This window comes from Macaca mulatta, chromosome 5, assembly GCF_049350105.2.
Source record: "Macaca mulatta isolate MMU2019108-1 chromosome 5, T2T-MMU8v2.0, whole genome shotgun sequence".
Classification (NCBI taxonomy): Eukaryota; Metazoa; Chordata; class Mammalia; order Primates; family Cercopithecidae; genus Macaca; species Macaca mulatta.
The window spans coordinates 76532348-76542551 of record NC_133410.1 but is presented as its reverse complement, the minus strand read 5'-3'; the positions used below and the strand labels follow the sequence as shown (position 1 = coordinate 76542551).

Below are 10204 nucleotides of genomic sequence, written 5' to 3'. Positions count from 1 at the left end.
TGAGATAGAGTCTTGCTCTGTCACCCAGGCTGGAGTGCAGTGGCGCGATCTCAGCTCACTGCAACCTCTGCCTGCTGGGATCAAGCGATTCTCCTGCCTCAGCCTCTTGAGTAGCTGGAATTACAGTTGCACGCCACCACGCCTAGCTAATTTTTGTATTTTCAGTAGAGACAGAATTTTACCATGTTGGTCAGGCTGGTCTTGAACGCCTGACCTCGTGATCCGCCCGCCTTCGCCTCCCAAAGTGCTGGGATTACAGGTGTGAGCCACCGAGGCTGGCAACCCTGTCATCTTTAATCCAGCCTCTGATTTAGAGTTTCAGCACATGGACTCTGGGCAATATGGTTGCCCTGAGTAGCAGAAAAGATAGGAAAAAAAAAAAAAGGGAAAGGAGAGAGAAAAAAGCATTGCCTATGATGGGGTGGGGAAGGCAAAATGCTCAGGGAGGCCAGAGAAAGAGCCACCCATTGCAGCAACACTGAAAAGTTCAGTGGCTGTGGCTGCTGTCATGAAGGTATCTTTTCCGACAGTCCCATCAGTTCTCAAGTTTCCCCTCTTAGGGAGGAAAAAGCTCCCCATGTCCCACGATCCTGTACATGCCTAATCCTGTCACCCACAGCCATCAGCAAAGAGTGCAAGGCAGATTAATACAAAGAGCATAGTCTGCAGTGCCAAACCCCTTTTTAGCTGAGTGGGAGACTTTACTGAGAGGGGCCTCTAACCCCCTAAATCTTAGAAGGGACTCTAACCCTTCTAAGTCAGGCCTCTAACCCGAGGTTAGTCAAGCATCCTTGCCTTTTATTAAGAGGGGCCTCTGACCTACTCTGTCTTAGAGGAGACTCTAACTCCCCTAAGTTGGGTCTCTAACCCAATCTGATTCTTTACCCCACCACTTACCAAAGTTGTCCAGTCACTGCTGGAGTCTATTTCCTGTGGGTGAGGGGGGTCTCCTCAGTATTGTCCCTTTTGTGGTTTGCAAGATAGATGTTACCAGACCCCACCACTTACCCAATGTTAGCCTTTGGGTCGGGAGTTTCTGCGGTATAGTCACTTCCCTGGTCACCAGAAAGATGTTACCGGACCCCAGCACTCACCCAAAGGTAGCTGTTGGGTCAGGGTTTCTGCACTAGAGTCTCTTCTGTGGTCACCAGAAATATGTTTCAGGAAAGGGGGTCCCAATCCAGGCCCCAAGAGAGGGTTCTTGGATCTCACACAAGAAATAATTCAGGGCGAGTCCACAATGCAAAGTGAAAGCAAATTTATTAAGTAAAGGAGCTGGGCACGGTGGCTCACGCCTGTAATCCCAGCACTTTGGGAGGCTGAGATGGGTGGATCACTTGAGGTCAGGAGTTCGAGACCAGCCTGGCCAACATGGTGAAATCCCGTCTCTACTAAAAATACAAAAATTAGCCTGGCATGGTGGTGCATGCCTGTAATCCCAGCTACTCAGGAGGTTGAGGCAGGAGAATTGCATGAACTCAGGAGGTGGAGGTTGCAGTGAGCTGAGATCGTGCCACTGCACTCCAGCCTGGGTGACGAAGCAAGACTCCATCTCAAAAAAAAAAAAAAAAAAAAAAAAAGTAAAGGAATAAAAGAATGGCTACTCCATAGAGCAGCCCCAGAGCTGCTGGTTCCCCATTATTATGCTTATTTCTATGCTAAACAAGGGGTGGATTATTTATCCCTCCCCTTTTTGGACCATATAGGGTAACTTCCTGATGTTGTGGCATTTGTAAACTGTCATGGCACTGGTGGGAGTGTAGCAGTGAGGATGACCAGAGGTTACTCTCGTCACCATTTTGGTTTTGGTTGATTTTGGCTGGCTCCTTTACTGCAAGCTGTTTTATCAGCAAGGTCTTTATGACCTGTAGTTTGTGCTGACCTCCTGTCTCATCCTGTGACTTAGAATGTCTTAACCATCTGGGAATGCAGCACTGTAGGTTGCAGCCTCATTTTACCCAGCTCCTATTTAAGATGGAGTTGCTCTGGTTCACACACCTCTGACACTCATACATATGTGGGAAACGTGCCTTGTAGCAGAACCTGGAAAACCTCAAGATATTCCCTGAGACCTATGCAGATCCCCAGATTTCAAGTCCTGCCAGAATACTTGATCACTTTCATTAGAGTAAGTGGCCTCTTCAAACTTAATAACCTTGTAAACATCTGATGAAATTAATTCATAAAGCATTTAAAAATCACCTTTGGGCCAGGCATGGTGGCTTATGCCTGTAATCCTAGCACTCTGGGAGTCCCAGGCGGGCAGATCACTTGAGGTCAGAAGTTAGAGACAAGCCTGGCCAACATACTGAAACCCTGTCTCTACTAAAAATACAAAAATTAGCCGGGCATGGTGGTACATGCCTGTAGTCCCAGTTACTCGGGAGGCTGAGGCAGAAAAATTGCTTGAATGAGGTGGAGGTTGCAGTGAGCTGAGATTGCGCCACTGCATGCTAGCCTGGGCGATAGAGTAAGACTCCATCTTAAAAAAAAAAATTGACTTTACACCTTTTGCCCAATGGTTTTTTCATCTTGATAGTTTTTACACTAACTGGTGGGGACAGTTCAAGGAGTTTCTTTTTGGGTTACAACACTATCACATCTCTAGATACCCCAATATAAGATTCTAGTAAAACATGGAGTCAAAGATGGATTTAGGAACAAAGGGACCTCCTCTATGGTTCTCCTTGCTCCCTGCCTCCCCTTCTGCCTCAGTATGGGTCCAGTGTGCTCTGGCAGGACTGGTGGGTGTGGGGAGGGGAGGGATAGAGATGCAGAAATGCTGGCACATGGCCGCTGCTAAAAGGGGTTCTGAAATTACTTCCAGCCACATGTCCTCCCCACCTCTCTCCCTGGTCATGGAGCCAGGAAAAGAAAGGAGTTTGTATGGCCTCAGGACCCTCAGCTTGGACTCTGCCTCAAACCCTTGTCCATTTTTCTTTCTTGGAGAGCAGTAGGATACTATTTTGAGACATGAAGGCCCTTCATTTCTGTGTTCTCATTACCTTCCCCATTACAGAGACTTCCAGGTAGAGGACTTCCTAGGATAGCTTTCTTCTAGTATAAGTACTGGAGCTAGAGGGAGAGAGAGCCTAGAATTGAGTCTGCATGGATTTTTTTTTTTTTCATTGAAATTTACCAAAGTAATATGTACACATAAGTAAAAGCAAAATATTTCTAAAGGATTTATGATGAAATCAAAAGCCCAAAATCTCTCCCCTCTTCTTTCCTCAGTCATATAGCAGCTTTATGTATCAGACTTCTGAGGTAAATTTAAATTAGGATAATATTTCTTTTTTTTCTTTTCTTTTTTTTTTTTTTTTTTTAAGACGGAGTTTCAGTCTTGTTGCCCAGGCTGGAGTGCAATAGCATAATCTTACCTCACTGCAACCTCCACCTCTGGGGTTCAAGCGATTGTCCTGCCTCATCCTCCTGAGTGGCTGGGATTATAGGCATGCACTACCATGCCCAGCTAATGTTTATATTTTTAGTGGAGATGGGGTTTCACCATGTTGGTCAGGCTGGTCTCGAACTCCTGACCTTAGGTGATCCACCTGCCTCTGCCTCCCGAAGTGCTAGGATTACAGGTGTGAGCCACCATGCCCTGGCCTCAGTATTTCTTATTTGATAGATTTATATTGGATTCACTTTTTTTTTTTTTTTTTTTTGAGACGGAGTCTCACGCTGTTGCCCAGGCTGGAGTGCAGTGGCGCGATCTCGGCTCACTGCAAGCTCCGCCTCCCGGGTTCACGCCATTCTCCTGCCTCAGCCTCCTGAGTAGCTGGGACTACAGGCGCCCGCCACCGCGCCCGGCTAATTTTTTGTATTTTTAGTAGAGACGGGGTTTCACTGTGGTCTCGATCTCCTGACCTTGTGATCCGCCCGCCTTGGCCTCCCAAAGTGCTGGGATTACAGGCTTGAGCCACCGCGCCCGGCTTTTTTTTTTTTTTTTTTTTTTTTTTTTTGAGATGGAGTCTCACTCTGTTGCCCAGGCTGTGGTGCAGTGGTGCGATCCCGGCTCACTACAACCTCCACCTCCCAGGTTCAAGCGATTCTTCTGCCTCAGCCTCCTGAGTAGCTGGGACTACAGGCATGTGACACCACACCCAGCTAATTTTTGTATTTTTAGTAGAGACGGGTTTCACCATATTGGCCAGGCTGGTCTCGAACTCCTGACCTCGTGATCCGCCCACCTTGGCCTCCCAAAGTGCTGGGATTAAAGGCATGAGCCACCGCGCCCAGCCTGGATTCACTTTCTATAGGTCAATTAGATAGCACATTATATTTGTATTTTCTTCAGGGTGATCAACACCAAAAGCTAATGATGGATTAAAATGGCCACAAATTCCAGTACATGTTTGAATCTGTGCTGCCATTGTGACTTGCTTTGACCAATAAATGCAACAGAAGTGGCACTGTGTGACTTTGAGCTTCGGCCTCCAGAGGCTTTGCAGGCTCTACTCTCAGGCGTTTTGTGAACGCTGTCACCTTGTGAACAAGCTTGAACTAGCCTATTTGAGGATGAGACCCTTGGAAGACAGAGTGATCAATGGAAAATGTCTCACTTGCTCAGCTGTTACAACCATCTCAGCTGAAACTCCTGTGCGTGAGGTCAGCCTGGCTGTGTGCTGTGTGCAAATGCATGTCGCCACAGAGCAGAAGTACCATTGAGCAGAGCCTAGATTAAGTTGCCAAACTAAAGAATGGGAGCAAATAATCGCTTGGTTCAAGTCACCAAGTTTCAGGGTGGTTTGTTATTCAGAAATAGATGTGGATACCAACCTAATCATGTCCTCAAACCTAGTTAATAAAAAAGAAGCATTTTCAATGAACAAGTGAGCAACTGTACCTAGAAGTGACTTACTCCATGCCCAACGGGGGAGTTAGTGGGTACATGGGACAGTTACACATTGTTCTCCTTTGTTGAACAGTCTCTTGTCCAAGTTCCCATGCTGAAAAATTTTAACACATTTCTCAGAATTAGCTTTACATAAAGATTTATTTATCTAATGAAAAAGCTAGTGTTTCAGTAAAATACATCTTTTATCTGGTATTTTAAAGGAAAGCAGCCCCATTTGCCTTCCTGTTGAGTATTTCATCATAGTCCTTTTTTTGTTTTGTTTTTTTTTAAGACAGAGATTTGCTCCTGTTGCCCAGGCTGGAGTGCAATGGCACGATCTCGGCTCACTGCAACCTCTGCCTCCTGGGTTCAAGCGATTATCCTGCCTCAGCCTCCTGAGTAAGCTGGGATTACAGGCGCCCGCCACTATGCCCGACGAATTTTGTATTTTTAGTAGAGATGGGGTTTTACCATGTTGGTAAGGCTGGTCTCGAACTCCCAACGTCAGGTGATCTGTCTGCCTCAGCCTCCCAAAGTGCTGGGATTATAGGTGTGAGCCACTGTGCCCCGCCTCACCATAGAATTTAAAGTCAAAGACAGAGAAAAAAACATAAATCTATTTAGGTCAAATGCTAAATGCCGAGAAAAACTTGCAATAATAGAAAGCTTTTAATTGGACAACCCAGTAACTCCTGTTTAGGGAAAGTCAGTAAGATGTAGCAAGAAACAGGCAACCGGATTGAGTGCTACACAAGTAGGAAAAGCAGGGGGCACTTAAACAACTTCAGGGTCAAATTAACAAATTGGTTTTTGAGGCTTTTTGTTTTGCAAATAGACAGGGATCACCGGTTCTAATCTCATAAGTAGGACTAGGATGAAAAATTAGTCTCTTTTCTATGATAGTTTAGTGTAATTTTTGGATGTTTGCTTTCCAAATTTCCTGTATATCTGATTTACTATTTTCTTAATCAGAATTGTGGGTAAGGATCTCCATGCATGCTGTGATCTGTCCGTGGTACTTGGCAAGCTCACCAGCAATGTGAAAGATTCCCAGCCAGCCAGCGAAGCACAGTCCATTTAAAGGCATCCGAGGTGGTGAGAGAGCATGGAAATCACACTGGCATACCTGTTTTGGTTTGGGCAGCAGTGCTGAAGTAAGACAGCAGGGGCACAGCACATTACACACACACACACACACACACACACACACACACACACACACACACCCGCTCTGAGACAGATGCTCAGGGAGAAATTGTATATGGTAGAATTCAAGGGAAGCCAGAAGGAGATTAAGTGGTAGTTGTCCAGAATTCCCAAGAGAACTGTGCTATTATCTATGAAGGTCTTCAAAGTAGGTTTCCTTCCTAAGGTTGAAAAATTCTCACCTTTAGATTTACTGATGGGTTTTAGTATATAGAGGAATTATTGTTATTGTTGAAGACATGAAGACATGGATACTGATGGAACTGTGTTTTTTTTTTTTTTTTTTTTTGAGATGGAGTTTTGCTCTTATTGCCCAGACTAGAGTGCAGTGGCACAATCTCGGCTCACTGCAACCTCTGCCTTCCAGTTTCAAGCAATTCTCCTGCCTCAGCCTCCAAGTCGCTGGGATTACAGGCGCCCACCCTGCCCAGCTAATTTTTTTGTATTTTTAGTAGAGATGGGGTTTCACCATGTTGGTCAGGCTGGTCTCAAACTGCTGACCTTGTGATCCACCTGCCTTGGCCTCCCAAAGTGCTGGGATTACAGGCGTGAGCCACTGTGCCCGGCTCAATTTTTCTTTTTCTTTCTTTTTTTTTGAGACAGAGTCTCACTCTGTTGCCCACGCTGGAGTGCAGTGTGGTGATCTCAGCTCACTGCAACCTCCATCTCCTGGGTTCAAGGGATTCTCCCTGCCTCAGCCCCACGAGTAGCTGGGATTACAGGCCCCCGCCACTATGCCTGGTTAATTTTTGTATATTTAGTAGAGATGTGGTTTCACCATCTTGGCCAGGCTGGTCTTGAACTCCTGACCTAGTGATCTACCTGCCTCGGCCTCCCAAAGTGCTGGGATTTCAGGCCACCGTGCCTGGCCGGAACTGTTCTATATTGTGATTATGGTGGTCATTAAACAAACATATATGTGTGATAAAATCCATAGAACTGTACATGAAAACAAAGTCTGTTTATAATAAAAAACCCCAGGCTGGGCGTATGGTGGCCCACACCTGCAATCCTAGCACTTTGGGAGACTGACGCAGGAAGATTGCTTGAGGACAGGGGTTTGAGACCAGCCTAGGAAATATAGTGAGACCTTGTTTCTACAAAAAAATTAAAAAATTAGTTGAGTGTGGTGGCGCGTGCCTGTAGTCTCAGTTACTCGGGAGGCTGACATGGGAGGATCGCTTGAGCCTGGGAGGTGGGGGCCACAGTGAGCTGCGACTGTGTCACTGCACTCCAGCCTGGGTGACACAGTGAGAAACTTTTTCCAATAAAACAAAACAACAAAGCCCCACATGAGTTCTAGAGATAGAGTGCCTGGGTTTGTTTGAATCACAGCTTCATCACTTATTATTTAGATCCTGGGTAAGTTATTTGTGCCTCAGTTTCCTCATCTGTAAATGTGGGTAATAATAGTATCTTCTGCATGGGGTTGCTGTAAGGATTCAGTTAATATATGTAAAGCACTTGAAAGAGTGCCTGGCTCATTTTATGTACTATATAAGCGATAGCTACTATTATTATTATTATATGAGTATAAAGGAGTAAAAAGATATATGGGCTATCATATGATTATAGTAACTATGAGTAATCTGAAGTCTGAAATACAACTACCATGAGGTACTGGCTTTATGCAGGAAAAGAAGAAACTCTGTAAGAGGTTAGTGTAAATGCTACTAAGCAAATTTAAGTTTGCTCTTTCCCTGTTTTCCAGGGAAGGCAAAAATCAACCAAACAAAAAAATCCTTTCACTCTATTGATTCATGCGTTGAATGTCTGCTATTTTCTTTTCTTTTGTTCTTTTTTTTTTTTTTTTTTTTTTTTTAAGACAGAGTCTCACACTGTTGCCTGGGGTTGGTGTGCAGTGGCATGATCTTGGCTTGCTGCAACCTCCGCCTCCCAGGTTCAAGCGATTCTCCTGCCTCAGCCTCCCAAGTAGCTAGGATTACAGGCATGTGCCACCTTTGTATTTTTGGTTGAGACGGGGTTTCACTATGTTGGCCAGGCTGGTCTCAAACTCTTGATCTCATGATCCACCCGCCCAAAGTGCTGGACTTGCAGGGGTGAGCCACCGTCCCCAGCTATGCCTGCTATTTTCTAGGGCTTACTGAAAGGTTAGAAAGGATCTTGGCAGTCTTTCACTTCCATATATTTCACTTCCAATATCACCTGACACGTGATGATGTATTCTCTAATGCGTCTGCTTTTTTTTTGTGTATGTGTGACCTCAGTTTTTTCCGATTTACCACAGCTGCCGGGTAGAGGTACTGACGGTGTCTGTGATTAAGCATCATACCTATTACAGCATCTACCAATGAGAGTATTAAGACCAAATGAATTCTCCCACTAGATTGATTACACAGGAGGTAAATTCTGAGAATTATTTGCGAAGCAAAAAGAAGCTTTTGAAAACAGGAACCTGGGAATCCAAGCAGTGGGTGTTTTGAGGATGATCCAGATACACTTAGGAGTATTCAGATCCTGAAACTCCATGACATGAAGGGAAAAGGTGAGGCATCATTGCAATATGATGTTAAAATAGTAATCTTGGCCTGGTGTGGTGGCTCACACTTGTAATCCCAGCACTTTGGGAGGCTGAGGTGGGAGGACTGGTGAAACTAGGAGTTTGAGACCAGCCTGGGCAACAAAGTGAGACCCTGTCTCTACAAAAATTAAAAAATTAGCTGGGTGTGGTGGCACTTGCCTATAGTTCCAGCTACTCGGGTGACTGAGGTGGGAGCATTGCTTGAGCCCAGGAGGTCGAGGCTGCATTGAGCTGTGATTATACCACTACACTCCAGCCTGGGTGACAGAGTGAGACCCTCTCAAACAAAAAAAAAAAAAGAAAAGCAATCTTGAACCATTGTCCTCTCATTACAAGGTCTTCATGGGGGCAGATAATATGACAGAGGGACATTCAGAGCAGGCAGAGGTGTCATCTATTTGATTCACATGGGTCTGAAATCTTGTTTTTAATGTTTAAGCATTACTCTTTAACAGTTGAGAGAAAACAATCCCCCGGGAGGAGGAAAGCGGCCAAGAGAAAATGGAACAGCTGAGAAAGAATGGATATGATTCTAATGCTCCACGACACAGAGCCAAGTGGGAGGGAAGCCAGGGTAAATGATCCGAGCCCGTCTACGAAACAGCCCGCCTCAGCTTGCGCGCTGGGTGCTTACTCAGTGAAGCAATAACAACTCTGTCGTGGCTGACACAGCTGGAGCTCCTCCACGTCAGTCAGCTGCAGGAAACCAGCCTATGTCCATTGTGCAAGGGGTCTGAACACTAGAGACACAGGCATACAAGACTGTGTCTCTACTCCACTTCTCCTTGGTTGTTATGGGAAGTGAGTGTCTCAAGTTAAATAAACTAGACTCTGGGGAACTATACAGTAAAGACTTAGTGATTGGCACAGCTTGGCATTTATGGTGATTAAAGATACAAACATATTACAACTTCATTTTGTCTCAGTAACTTTGAAGAAGATGCTGTTATTTTAGTTTAATTAGAGGGGGTAAAAGCAGAGAGATTATGTGTAACTTTTTATTTTTTTATTTTTTTTTTTATTTTTTGAGACGGAGTCTGGCTCTGTCCCCCAGGCTGGGGTGCAGTGGCCGGATCTCAGCTCACTGCAAGCTCCGCCTCCCGGGTTTACTCCATTCTCCTGCCTCAGCCTCCGGAGTAGCTGGGACTACAGGCGCCCACCACCTCGCCCGGCTAGTTTTTTGTATTTTTTAGTAGAGACGGGGTTTCACCGTGTTAGCCAGGATGGTCTCGATCTCCTGACCTAGTGATCCGCCCGTCTTGGCCTCCCAAAGTGCTGGGATTACAGGCTTGAGCCACCGCGCCCGGCCACGTGTAACTTTTTAAAATAAAACTTTGAACCTAATATTACATAAAAGTCAAAAAGTACTTTGATGGAATTTATTTTACTTCTTTTGGGTGTCATGAATACAAAAGAGGTGACATGCTCAACACCACAAGGCTGCAGAGCCAGGTAAACAATCTAGAATAAACTTGCTTCATTGTTTTCTAGTAACCCCTAACCACCTCTTTGATCTGCGGAAGTCAGGAGTTGGTATTTTGCCATTAATTTCTCCTCCCATTCCTGGCCAGAAGAGCCTACTAATTCTTGTACCCTGTCATAGTGTAAGCGACTGC

The 10204-nt window shown here is 45.3% G+C and overlaps 1 long non-coding RNA gene across 1 annotated transcript; it reads left to right on the top strand.

Annotated features, from left to right (window-relative positions):
- The first annotated feature begins 7627 nt into the window (after positions 1 to 7627).
- Positions 7628 to 9493, top strand: LOC114678341 (uncharacterized). The gene is made up of 2 exons (XR_003729695.2): positions 7628 to 8552; positions 9044 to 9493. It is a non-coding gene; the product is annotated as an uncharacterized LOC114678341 (long non-coding RNA).
- Positions 9494 to 10204: the final 711 nt, after the last annotated feature.